General features: G+C 38.9%; 1 pseudogene; it reads left to right on the top strand.

Annotated features, from left to right (window-relative positions):
• Window positions 1-12: 12 nt before the first annotated feature.
• Window positions 13-1,981, top strand: LOC125472447 (annotated as a pseudogene).
• The last annotated feature ends 13,022 nt before the right edge of the window (window positions 1,982-15,003 follow it).

Below are 15,003 nucleotides of genomic sequence, written 5' to 3'. Positions count from 1 at the left end.
CGCAACGCAACCATGCTTGTATTCCCTTTGCAGTCTCTGTTATCCAACAAAACAAACGCATCCCTTGTTCGAGCACTAGACGAAAGTTTTCTCTACCCACCCTAACCCCCTGCAATCAACGAGCTTACCAGCTACTTCCAGATGTTCCTTGGCAATGTAAGGTACTAGGGATAGTAGGCACAATACAAGTTCCTACATCTTCTGAACTCTTACTTTCAATCCTGCTAGACTGCAACCTTGGCTTCAACAATTCATATATCTTCATTGGAGAGACTGTCATTGGAGGAATCCAAAATGCAATGGGGTTCTCCCTCCAGGTACTATGGGATTGCCTCTCATTGGAGAGGTTGTCCATTTACTTACTCCCAGCTACTCCCTTGATCTTCATCCATTCGTTAGGAAGAGACTCGAAAGGTAAATAAAGTTGGCCTGCACAACTGACAAGATGCTTACTACTTCTGTTTTCTTTAACTATTTCTTTTCCTTGCAGATATGGACCCATATTTTGGACTAGTTTGGTAGGCAAGCCAGTCCTAGTAACAGACGATCCTGAGTTCAAAAATTATGTAATTCAGCAAGAAGGGAGGATGGTTGAACTACGGTACTTGGACACATTTGCTAAGCTCTTTGTGCAGGAAGGAGAGTCTTGGACAAATCAAATTGGTGTCATTCACAAGTACGCAAGGAGCATTTTCATGAATCATCTTGGCGCTGAATGCATTAATGAAAAGTTGCTCCCTCAGATAGAAGAAAGTATCAACAAACATTTATGTGCCTGGTCAAGTCGGGAATCTGTTGAAGTGAAACATGCTGGCTCCGTTGTAATTTCAAGCCATCTTAGTATCTTCTTTATTAATGCTAGCTTGTTTCTGCTGCTCTACTTGTTAATTGACAGGGTACTTTTGGTATCGCCGTTGTAGATGTTTTTTTTCCAGAACATGTGATCAGTTATGATGCCGAAAGAGCACCCGAAAACCTGGGTGAGAGATATCACAGAGTTATTCAAGGTCTTATGTCCTTTCCCTTGAATGTTCCTAACACAGCTTACCATAATTGCTTAAGGGTACTATTTAAAAAAGTTATTTTCATTCTAGAACAGGCAAATTTGTTACATTTTAATTCAATAAGATATCACATAAAAGTAAACGTTTTTGTATTTATTCAGAGCCACGAGAAGGTGACAACCATGTTGAGGAATTGCTAAGGGAGAGACGCAGCCCACCCGAGAAGCGTCGAGGAGATTTCCCTAACCAAATCATTCTTGACATGGACCAAGAGAAGTTCTCGTCAGAGGACTTGCCTACAGTTGATATTCGGGGGCTTATTTGCTATCTTTGAGTCCGTTCCAGCAGTGGTGACATTATTTTTCAGTTTACTTGCAGCGGTTTTACAAGAGTTGATGGTAACTAGACTAACTTTGTGCATCAATAGAATGTTCCCAACTCCTCTATGTCAGACTATAATAAATTATCATCAGGCTGAGCGTGAGGCACTGCCAAAAAATAGAGAGAACCCAAATTCCGGACTTACATGGGACGAATACAAGTCGATGACTTTTGCCCTTCAAGTTAGTTATTTGAGCTCAACATGTTTTGTTCTACCTTGAACAGTAGTACATATAGTAAAGTGTCATAACTTGATGGACTTGGGGAAAATACAGGTTATCAACGAAACTCTTAGGCTGAGTATGCTATGCCAGGCTTGTTTCGTAAAGCGTTGAAAGATATTCCAGTAAAGGGTAAGTCCTCAATCCGGAGGTCATTCCAGATATGACTCGTCACTTTCTCATCCTTAATCCGATCAAGTCTCGGAGTAAAAGATTTTTCGTTGGTCCTAAACCTGGTATTGGAGTACGGCGGTACTCTGACTTCGGAGTGGAAATCTTTATAGACGCTGAGTTTGGGTGATAACATTTATTGTTCAATGTTATCAAGAGGAGCTTAGAGCTCCGTCCCGTACCCACAAACCTATTCGTTTTTGACTCCATGGCTTAACTCCATAATTAGTTTATTTTGGAAAGATTGATGGATTAAATTACATTCCGCGATGTGGAAGCAAGGGTGAAAAGTTTTGAGTTTCTTGCTCTAGCAAATTTAAAGAAGAGAGTAAAATTAATTATCGAGAATATGCAAAACAAAAGATTTTATTGCATTCAAGTATTTAGATTGTGGAAGGGACATGACCCAATTCCTAGTAAAAAATCTCCAAGTACATTGCAAAAATCCTAACAAGAGGTGTGAGCCCAAAAGAGAAGGTGACAAGAAGAATGTGCATTTGTTCGTGGGGATCTGAAGATCAAGCCTCAAGTTTCCACAGCATCCTTACTTCACAAAGGAGTTAGCAAAGAAACGCCATGAAAATCCAGGCTTGTCGTGGCCGCTTTGGAGCACTCTCGATAAGTGAAAGTTCCCCATCTAGGGGCCATGAACACTTTATGAAGCGTGAATCTTCAAGAGTGGATACATTTGAGCGACGGTGCCAAGAAGCCTTAAGGATGACCGCTTGGGCTTTATCTTTATCAGGAAGAACTTGATAAAAAGGGGTAGGAGAGCTGTGATTTCCACGATTATACCCTAATCATCCAACTATTGTTGGAGAAGGAAGTTGGAAATTTTTATACAAGGATGGAGGCTGGAAAAACTCACAAGAAAATGTCACAATATGTAGAGAAGTTTTGGGTTTATCTCACCGTTGGATTCAAAATAGCTTACCTCCAGATCTGTATTTGAAGGTCGGAGACTCGGAGCCACTCGGTAACACAAAATGGCGTCTCTCGTTTTTAGTTCGTACGTAACATGATGTCTCTCATTATTGCTGTCTTTTTTATACAACTTTTGAGGCCACGCGCTTGAATCCCAAACTGTATGTATTCTGACTTGTTCCAAAAGACATGGTTTATGGACAATTATCCATCTTTAAGGGGAACATCTTTTCCCACACATTGTAAGGGGCAATTGTGGGATCATAATTTTTCAAGGTCGGAGTAAGACCGGTTGAAATACACTTATCTTAGAAGTCCGGTCATGGACTCAATAACTCTGTTGGGATCGAGTTGCCCAAACAGGCCAATGATGCCACCACATCCTGTTGCATTTCGAAAAGGTGGGCAAAGTCTGTCGACTTCACTGAGATTGATCATTCTTGTTTCTCAAGATAGAGAAACCTGATCTAGTTAGGAGTCAAACAGGTTTCCTATATTCTTGGAAATTCCTACAATCAAGAGATTGACGTGCATCACAATTAATCACACTCCTAAAAGGACAATATCCATCTTTGGATATCTTTTACTGATTCTCCTAATTTAATACGTTCATATCCTAAAGATCTCTCTCCTAACTAGTATAAATACCCTAATCTAGGGCAAATCTGACACACCCCGACCGAGATCAAGACATGCTGGCCGTCACGTGGAAGTGACGTAACCATGTGCACAGTGCGGAAGCTAATAAATAATAATAAAAGTACGAATAAATAAAAACCCAGCTATACACAAGGTAATAACATACATGTGCAATCGTAAGTGTGAGAAACAAAGTTCAGAGTACGGAAAACCTTGTGCAGTCCGGGAGAAACAACACTAAATAAACACACCCGAAGGTGGTCCTACATTGGTGATAATCTGTCAGATAAGCCGGGAAAATCCTCTGGGGAGCCACCAAAAGCGCTAGCCAAACTAGAACCTGGAGGGGCGCAAAACAGAAAGCGTGAGTGGGCAAAAACAAAGCTTTTCAAAAACCATTTCATAAACAAAGTTCTAACCCCTCGTGGTAAAACCTGTATACTTCCTAGAAAAATAGAATATATACATATATACAAATCATGCTCGGAAATATGCCATGCCGAATGCCTCGAAATAAAATGCAAGTACTCAGGTAATGCCAAACAAGGCTATGTAATCTGTCAGCCGGAGTCACCTAACGTGACCTGTACGGCTGAATCTAGAGCTCAAATCTCCAACTCACTAACTATACCTGCACAAGAGTCGGAACCACCTAAAGTGGTCTGTACGACAGGACTGGGTGTATAATAAGTACGCTCAAGTGCTACGATCATGTGAAGACTGGGCGAATAATCGCGGGTTACCTACGAGTCGGAACCACCTAAAGTGGTCTGTACGATAGGACTGTGCACCTAACTTGGATCCAAGATGAGCGTGTGGTGCGGGAGGTGAACATCACGTGAAGGACTGTGCCCAACTCTTGGCGGGAGCACTAACACCGGGGGTGCAGGGTATGAGCTCTCTATGCATCTCAAATCACCATTGAACATAAATATAAACCATAACTTACCTGGCACTTACCTGTGCATACGCAGCACCAACACACACACACACACACACACATATATATATATATATATGCAACTAATAATGCATAATCAACGGCAAACATAATGCATGACATATAAACGTATAAACATTTCATTTCATTTTATGGGAAAAACATTAGTATATAGGTATATACGGAAAACCAAAAGCCCACTCACTGGTATGTAGAAGGGTCGTAACCCCCTTGCCTCAAGTGACCGTGCTCGTCCTCGGGATATGTCTCACCTATATGCGAAACAACTATAAAAACGTAAATTTTAAAGCACATAACCAACATTACGAAATAACTTCTCATACAATGCTCAAATGGGGTGTATGAATACGCCAACGTAATCTACTCAACCTCACGAACATCCCCATATTTTTAAAATAATTTTCCGACGCCGCACGCGCCGGCCAAGGCACGGCCACACGCGCCGCCCACGTGCAGGCACGTGCCTGGCACACTAACGGCGTCAGTTAACGCCGTCAGGAATATTCCGTTAACGTCGTTAGGAATATTCCGTCCAAACTGACGGAATATTCTGTCATCTTCTCCGACCAAACTTCGACGCCGGAAAACCAGGAAAAATTCAAAACTTCGTATCTTCTTCGTTTTTCAACCAAATTTCACAAAATTGGTACCAAAATGAAGCTTATAACAAGAGGAACAAATCCATACCACTTTCAAGCTCTAAAACCCACGGAATCTCACCGGGAAAACACCACCAACTCCGGCTAAACTTGCAACTCACGATCCTAACGTCCAAAACCTTCAAACAAACCACCCCGAGCCTCCTAAGGACCTCACCAAGCTTCCTACAAGCTTGAAATTCCAAAAAACACAAGAATTAACGTGTGCATGAATAGTGATCAAAATCGGGGATCTCGAGTTCGACGTGAAAACGAAGGTATCCTTACCTGAAATGAGTATGGTTGAACTCCTGAGGACCTCACGAGCACAACTATGTAACTTGTTTCCTCGATCTGTGAAGATATCAAGGGTTTTGGGTGGTGTCCGTACGAAAAGGATAGGAAATGGAGAGAGAGAGGGGGACTCGGGATAGGGATAGGGATAAGGGTGAGTGTGGGGGTGTGTGTGTGGTCCAAACTCCACCAATCAAAACTCAAAAACAACCACACAATGAAAAAACCATACTAGGGGCAAAACTGTCATTTCACCCCTACGGTACAAAAAGTCCGGAACGGGCTGTCACAAAATCTCTAGTAATGAACACTAATCGCATATATTGTATTCCTTAGTTATTCTCTTACATAGGGCTTAAGTCTTAAAATTTGTTTCTAACTTGATTGTCGAAGAGCCATTGATTGGTGCCAAAGAAGCCAGTGGGATGTAATCATGTAAGTGGGAATGTATGGTGAAGTACAAGGCCGATGGTACTTTTGAAAGGTTTAAAGCCAGACTAGTAGCAAAGTATACACTTAGAAATTTGGAGTTTATTATACGTAGAACTTTGCGGCGGTAGCTAAGACAAACGCAGTTCGGGTATTTTTTATGTGAAGCATGCATTTTTTAATGGAGATCTTACAAAGGATGTTTATATGTATCTCCCACCTGAGTGTAATATTTTAGAGTCGAAAAGTGTGCCGACTTAAGAAGTCCATGTATGGATTGAAGCAATCTCCATGGTTTGGCAGATTTACAAAGTCCATGAAGGAGTTCGGTTACAAGCAAAGCAATTCAGATCACAGTTTGTTCGTTAAAAAAAAAAAAAAAAGCGAGGTAAGCTGACAGTGCATATTGTGTATGTTGATGATACGGTTGTAACAGGAAATGATCCAACTGAACATAAGGCGTTACAAAGTTAATTGTCCAAAGAACTCGAGATGAAGGACCTTGGTCCTCTGAAACACTTTCTTGTAATCAAAGTGTCTCAAAAAACCGAAAAAAAAAAAGGAATTGAATTGAACCAAAATGGGTTGGTTAGATTTCGGTTTCCATGGTTCGGAAATCGGACCAAACTGAACCAAAGTTACTCAAAAAACGACGTTGTTTTTTTTTTACCTTACACTCAGTATGTTGTTGTTTCATTTTTCACATGACCTTATTGTTTGGGTGGATAATTAATATTGGGCTCAATTTAATTAAGGCCCAGACGTGCGTATATCTTTTTGTGTTGGGCTAGGAAAGGCAGCAGCCCATCTGAGATCAATCCTAACGAATCAAGAAGTCTAAGTGACTTGCGGCGCAATCAACCAATTAATTTAACAACCAAGAAGACAGTCTGTTAAACAAAGATAACAGTGGCACGCTCAGATCTATATTAGTTTTGATTGTGAGGCTGAAGGCTTAAGAAAGGCCCCATAAAGGTACCATCCAAACTTAGATTGCAGTAAACTAAGCAGCGAACTTTGCCCAAAAGGCAAGATAGGGGGAGTTATGCAAGGGATAATGATGCAGGACAAGAGCAAAAGGGCTCGAGGAGACGAGTATAGATACTTGGGAATCACTCAACCAGGGGCAACAGAGCTCGCTCACGTGGCTAATCATGGATTCGCTCACATGACCAAGCCAAATGCTTGATTTTAGAAGGAGAAATCACTCTCTTCAAATGCACAAAGCAAATAATATTTTAATTCATTCAAATATGCTATTCAAGGTTTTCTAGTACAATATTTATAAGGGTTTACAAATTAATTGACCTTAGGTTTCTATAACACCCTTACAACTTCCAAAATAACTTAACAAATTCCCAAATAATTAAAATACAAAACCTTTGTTATTCCAAAGCATATTAATGCTTTCAAATTGTTTTCTCCTAGGCCTGCCTCCCGCATCATTCTCCTCTTCTTAAAAAAAAACTCGTCCTCGAGTTTACATTGGTCTTTCCTTGATCTTTAGGATGTCCAACTAACATGTTCCAGATTAACCAATTTAGCACCAAAATTTTCAATATTCCTGTGCAAATCCAAATAGTAAAGTATTCCAAATATTTTGCTTTCCAAAACTTTCTCAAGTTTAGTTAGGGATGACAACAGTTCGGTTTGGGGATGGAAATGTTATATCCATCCCCATAACCACAAAAATTAACCACACCCATAACCGCAAATTAACCATCGGGGATTATCCATAACCATATCCACCGGGTAACGGATTTTCAATCGGTTATCAGTTATATCCATCTTTGTCAAAAAAAAAAAAAATTATATTCATCCAATTGACGCACTATAAATTTTAGTAGATACTAATTCTGCCATTAAATAGCCACATCCAATTACAAAAAACATAACCATATATATTTGAAGTTGTTCATGATAAGCCAATATGATAAATTGGTCCAATAAAAAAGAAAAAGAGGACAAAAACAAATACGAAAGGAAGACAAAACAAATTGTTTAATCATTTCAAAACTTGTGACAACAAAAGAACGATGTTTGATGCATAATAAAGATAGTATAGAATTGATGAGGTTGTTGGTATGCCCCATGTATGATGTTTGGTGCATAATAAAGATAGTATAGGGTTTGATGCATGCATAATGAATTAGTACTATAGGGATATGAATAATTGAATACGTTGTGGGCATGATTCCATGATTTTGAAAGGCATAAATGAATAAAATCATAATATATATCAAATATATATATAATATTCGGATCGGATTCGGATATGGATATGGATTGGGTACCCCTATAACCATATCCAAAACCATAACCGAATAAAGTTCACGGTTTTTCCCCATATCCAAACCATACCCGAATTTTCATATCCAAATCCAATCCATTTGGACGGTTATCCACGGTTATCGAGTTTAACAGTTAGAATCGTCATCCCTAAGTTTAGTGCACGCTTTAACCGTTTCATGATAACAACAATTTCTTTTGAAAAATGCACATCAATTTTCCGGATTTCCTTTTTATATTGATGACTTGTAAAAGGCCTTTGCTCCAAGTATATTTTCCTACTGTGACAACCAATGAAGACTTCCCGAATGCAGTCACATTTATAATGGGTATCAAGGTCAATTATTACCTCTTTATGATGATGCACATATTGTTCTTTCATCGAGGAACTCATTCCTTTGTCGCCATAGGAGGTTTCATAAAAGATTGGGGCATAATTGCCATTTACTCCAAATTGCAAGCAACGCTGGTGATTAACCACCTTAAACATAGCCTTGTAGTCTTCATCTTGCTCACCGTAAATTAGTAGAGAACACCAATAAAAAAAAGTTCTTTTTGAGGTCATCCTCATCATCAACATACTCATCACAAATCGGTGGAAAAATCGGTAGAGAATTCCAATCAACGAAACTAATCTCTTCAATGATGTGGTCTTGAATTGGATTGATAATTATAGCTATGATCTTCAATCGTTGCGGATAATTTGGCTTTGATGCCACTTGATGCAGGACAGGACCAAAAGGTCTTGGGGAGACGAGGATAGATACCTGGGAATCACTTAACCAGGGGCAACAGAGCTCACTCACGTCGCTAATTGTGGATTAATGATGCGGGAGGCAGGCCTAGGAGAAAACAATTTGAAAGCATTAATATGCTTTGGAATAACAAAGGTTTTGTATTTTAACCATATGAGAATTTGTTAAGTTATTTTAGAAGTTGTAAAGATGTTATAGAAGCCAGAGGTCAATTAATTTGTAAACCCTTATAAATATTGTACTAGAAAGCCTTGAATGACAGATTTGAATGAATTAAAATATTATTTGCTTTGTACATTTGAAGAGAGTGATTTCTCGTTCTAAAATCAAGCATTTGGCTTGGTCGTGTGAGCGAATCCATGATTAGCGATGTGAGCGAGCTTCATTGCCCCTGGTTGAGTGATTCCTAGGTATTTATCCCCGTCTCCTTGAGACCTTTGGAGTGATTTCTCCTTCTAAAATCAAGCATTTGGCTTGGTCGTGTGAAGATTAGCAACGTGAGCGAGCTTCATTGCCCCTGGTTGAGTGATTCCCATGTATCTATTCCCGTCTTCTTGAGACCTTTTGGTCCTGTCCTGCATCAGATAACCTAGCCCGAACATAATTTTAGCATGCCCGGTGGGACAAATCTTATAATATTGTATGCCAAGACGAAGGAAAAATAGAACATTTAGGTGGAAAGTAAAGTTCGGACAACCTCTTTGCCAAACAGAAACAGACATGACAGATCAGCTAGGAGATTTTTCCTCCCCACATAGTCCTAGGATCATAGAGAGCCCAACTTCTTCTGAGAAGTCAGGAGAAAAAGTAACTAATGAAGATTTGCAAGCTACCATGATTCAAGTGTTGAGAAGTATGGAAAAAAAAATCTCCCTAGAGACTAGGGGAAGTTAGCAGGCTATGCTCTTTGATATGGACATTACAAAGAAAATTGGAGTTAGAATACTACCCACCAAAGGAGGAATCTGCTAATGAAGGAGGTCCAGTACTAAATCTGGAAAGGGAACCAACTATTCCTCAATTTCCCTTACTTGAGAAGAAAGAAGATAAAGGGAAGAAGAAGGAGCATGCTGGAACTAGTCATCAAGAAGACTCTAGAGAGGAGCTACAAGAGTTGAGCTTGCCAGATCTCCTGCCTCCACTACCAGAGGTCAGGAAGCCAAACCAACTAATAAAACTTGGAGCGTCTAACTCAAGTGAAGGCACAAGCACCAAAGGTCTACTTGTTGATTTTTTCAGCCTGATACATCAAGAGAAGCTTTCTCGAGGTATCGACCATGGCCTGAAGTGGGGGAATTCTTCTTCCTCATAGAACAATATGGCTATTCAGCAACTCAAAAATGAACTAACAAAGTTAAGAAGGATGGTGGTGCAAAATGCCTAACCTCAAGCCCGCCTGATGTTTAGAATAACATACCTAAAGCCTTAACCTGCATACGTGGATGAGTAGAATCCTTTTCCTCTCAATTTCAATTTGATACTGAATTAACGAAGATGCCACAAGGACGCTTCTTCGAGCACTAGACGAAAGTTTTCTCTACCCACCCTAACCCGTTGAAATCAACGAGCTCACCAACTACTTCCAGATGTTCCTGGCAATGTAAGCTACCAGGGATAGTAGGCACAACACAAGTTCCTACATCTTCTGAACTCTTAATTTCAAGCTTGCTAGACTGCAACCTTGGCTTCAATAATTCATGTATCTTTCACAAGATACGGTTTCCTGTGGTCACCAAATCCACTTAGAGGCAGGAATAATGCAAAACCCCAGCTTCTCTCTCTTTCTTTGATCACATGAGTTTCATGTCATATTGACTTCTTGATATCAAGTATATTAACCGTGGCCATGCACTGAGAATATCTACTCCACCTATATATGGAAATGTTGAAGCATCTGCAACCTCCAAAACATCGGCAAGTATTTGTTCTTCGAATACTTGAACTCCTTGGGACATACAACGATTCGCCGTTTGATATTTAAATTAAGATAAGTTGTAAATTGTCCAGGTGAATGCTCCTTATTGGCGTCGTATATTAATTTCATACAACACATAACTTTGTCATATCAAACAGAGAAAAGCTAGAGCTAACAAAGAATTTTTTTTATTCGTATTCATTTCGTGCACACTACAACTGCATTTTTAACGATCACCTGTTAATGAACTATCTAATTAACGTTAGTGGAAACTGCTAAACCCGAACTTGAGTGGTTCGTTAATTACGGGTGAATGATTAACAAATGGGCGAACTAGAGTTCATCTGTACTCTAGCGAACAAAACATAGTAATACATACTACATATGTAGTACACAATAGAACCAAATACATCTTTAAAAGGAACAAGTTCAATGCAAGAAATACACCAATATATACTTATTGAACATATCAAATGTGAGCAAATTTGAAAATACAAGTCGAAGGCCAGAAAATTTAACATGGCAGTAACCTCTTTCAATTCAACCTTAAATTCAATTTATATCTTTCATAAATTCAAAGTATGAAAATTACTAAAATTTTCTTACTCTTGATGGTTGAACTGTGGTTTGACCAGAGCCCCCAACCATTATCATAACAAGTTGAATTGTTATTGAGGCGAGCCGATAAGGCCAAACCCAAAACTGCAAATTTTTGTGCAACTACTCCTTCAATAACCTAACCCTAACATGAGGCTCTACTCGACACATAATAGAGTTGCAAATTATAAATCAGTGCCGAGTCGATTGGTATTTTCCAATTGGAATTTCCATGAAGGGGATTCTTGCCAACTCTTGAAAGAAATGGATTGATGTGGAAGATTCAAAATTTTGATGTACGCAAATGCAGTGGCTAAGTCATAAATTGTCAAGAGGAGAGGCGAAATGTTCTGAAAAATATAAACAAAATCCTTTTAGATAGTAGACAATATTAATATTGTTCATAATTTATCAATACACACAAGTTACAATTGTTGCAGGCAAGGTTTCATGTCATGAAACGTCGCAATACTACCGCCATTGTTCTTGCATTCATATATTGAGTGATTGCATCGTTCATCTTGTTAAGATTAAGATTGTACGTAAACAGATATGGATACGGGGTATGTGCTTATAAGGAATAATCCTGAATGCAAGTTATGAAATGGGAGAGAATACCTAACTTATTGTGTTTTAATGCACCTAAGTTTTAATGACAATTCCAACAGCATGTGCATCACCTAGGTGTGTATACTTACCCACTTCTTTTCCGGTCAGACATATATACATATAAAGAGCAAGGAGGGGAACCAGCAATGTCGCCATTCTTTCTCTGATCTGAACTTAACCAGTTTATATTTTACAGGTACATATATAAATAAATACAAAGAGTAGTCATAACAATGTGGGATGTGGTGGGATTAAGTTTAGTAGCTTTGCTAGTCATATACTTAACTTACTGGATTACCCAATGGAGGAATCCAAAATGCAATGGAGTTCCCCTCCGGGTTCTATGGGATTGCTTCTCATTGGAGAGACTCTCCATTTGCTTACTTCCAACTACTCCCTTGATCTTCATCCACTCGTTAGGAAGAGACTCGAAGGGTAAATAAAGTTGGCCTGCACAACTGACAACATGCTCACTACTTCTGTTTTCTTTAACTATTTCTTTTCCTTGCAGATGTGGCCCCATATTTCGGACTAGTTTGGTAGGCAAGCCAGTTCTAGTAATCAGCCGATCCTGAGTTCAATAATTATGTAATTGTTGGAAATAATGAGATATTTACTATGGCTATTCATTGTCTAGCTAGTGCTTAGTGAAAGTACTGGTGCCTCCTTGATAAGCACAATGGTGCCTGCTGGGCTCCCTTTGTAATATAGATGTCGAAAATCAGGATCATTTATTTATTAATTATACATTTGCAAGACAGGTACGGAGTGCTACTCCTTGGTTATCCAGTTGATCCTAATAAGTTAATAACCCCTTAATTCTGTTGGACTGGTTAGATAGTCTTGACAACACTGGTTATGAAAATTTGTCCAAATTGAGTTTGGCTCTCCTTATTTGCTCGCAAATTTGTAGGGAAAGAAACCAAGTAGTTTTTAGAAATGAAAAAGCAATGCCCAATAGAGTGTTTATGTTAACTTTAAGTATGCGTAAAGATTATCTTAAAGCAAACAGTACTAGCAAGAAATTACAACAAAATATTAGATGGAAGCCACCCCAAATGGGGCTCCTCAAGATCAACTTTGATGGCTCTGTAGTGAACTCGAAGGCTGCCGCTGGCTTTATCATCAGGGGTGAAGAAGGTACTCCAATTGTTTCTAGGGCTCGGTTCTTGGGGGAAGGCTGAATTTGAGACACGCACTTTCGATGACTAGAAGTAGAGAATTTAAGAAGGTTTGTGCGGAGGGAGACTCAAAATTTGTGAGATGCGGTCAAGGGCCCTAGTAATTTTCCATGGTAATTAAAAACCATCATTGAAGACATCAAATGGTTGGTGACTTCTTTTGATGCCATATTTCTTGGACTCAAGTTTTTAGAAGGGGAAAATTTCATGGCATATGTCATTACTAGTACTGGTTACTAGTTCAATAATTTTCATGTACGGGATAAATCATTGCCATCTACGACAAAAGAAGGCCTACTTATTTGATTGTATGGGAACTAGAGGTGGCTGTGGTCACTCTATTTAAATTTTTAATGCATTGTTTTTTTTCCATAAAAATAATTCAAAGTATTAACATTAGGGAAATAGACAAAAATGACTTATTTTTTAAATCTTGGGACGGAAATAGGACAAACTGGCCATGCACAAGTCATGCACAAACCGAAATGACTAAACTACCCACATATAAATAATAAAAACCCTCAACTCATTGCATTACTTTTCTCATTTGTATCCACGATGCCAATATGTTGCCGTTAAAGGTTCTTATTAATACGAAAAGCAGCTCATTGCTTGATCTCCTGTTTTGTGCATATCATTTGCATGTACTATATATATGATGTGCATGTGGTGTGCATATAGAGTATATGGTACGTATTTACATATTTGATACTCTTCGCATTAATGTAGTTTAGGATATGGTAGGCGCTGAAGATAACAAGGATACAATCCTTATGTGATTTATTATCATATAATAGTTAGTAATATTTAGAAAGAGAGCTGTGAACTCTGGGTTTTTAGGTTGAGCTCAGATCGATGAGCACGTCATGTGCATGTTGTGTACATACAGTGTATAAGTGTGTATTTTTACTACTTTTTTCTTTGATTCAGAGGTAGGCTTGCAAATACAAAGAAAGCAAAAGATTTCACGAAACAATTTCCTTTGATTCATTATGGCTTCTTTCATGCCCATTCAAACTGTAATTTTCAAATCCTTGAAATATTTGAACCCAAACAATTTTGATACCGAATTCAAATTAATGAATCTTTGATTCTTCATATAAAGTTTAGGGTCATTTTTTTGATTGCATAATTTTTCTGATTTCGAAGAAAGAGCTGTGAGCTCTGGGTTTTTGGGTTTAGCCTAGATCTGTGAGCATACCATCTACAGTCGTGTACATACGGTGTATGAACGAGCTTAATACGAAGAGAGCGAACGAGTACCCGAAATAATTTCGCCCATATCCTTCTCTCTTCCTTCTTTCCACTCTGTTTTCTCTGTTTTCCCTCAAATTTATCTCTTCTTCAAAAGCCAACTGACCTTTAATACGTTTTTCTTCATTTAATTGCAGCCAAAGCCAAACCCTATTATAGTGCTTGTAAATTTGCATTGAGAGAGGGAGCTGAGGGAGGGAGAAGATAGAATAAATAAAACCCACATATAAATCAGAAAAATGATGACAAAATAAAAAACCAAAATTGAAGGATTTGGGTCTCCTCTAAGAAACACCAAACCAATCACTCAACTCCAAAAATCCATCAATCAAAAAGCAAATTTAAGCAAACCTAGTTCACAAAACCTACAAATGAAAATGTACGTAAAAATCGAAATTAAGAAACCAACCCGCACGTCGCTGATTCCATCACCCTTCTCAAATCCAACGGCCTTTGTCAAACTCCCCCGTAATGCTTCTTCTTCTCTTCGTATGAATTCACTTTTTGAACCGAAGTCGGCTTCGTGGTGGCCTGGTCTGAGCTAGCGAACTGGATACAAGGTCGAGGTGGCGGGTTTCGGATCCGTTTGCTTCAGGATTTGAGGCTTTTGCTCCAATTCAAAGTACTCACCGCTGACTGGAGGATTCGAATTGAACTCAAACAAATTTTGCGAGCTCAAATTTGTGGATTTGGGAGTTGTGAGGTAAATTACTTGGGTGGAGAGAGCTTGGATGAAGAAGA

This window comes from the organism of the source record quoted next, unplaced genomic scaffold (genome assembly GCF_019419815.1).
Source record: "Pyrus x bretschneideri cultivar Hongxiangsu unplaced genomic scaffold, Pyrus_bretschneideri_v1 Contig7, whole genome shotgun sequence".
Lineage (NCBI taxonomy): Eukaryota > Viridiplantae > Streptophyta > Magnoliopsida > Rosales > Rosaceae > Pyrus > Pyrus x bretschneideri.
This window is presented reverse-complemented; position numbering and strand designations above follow the sequence as displayed.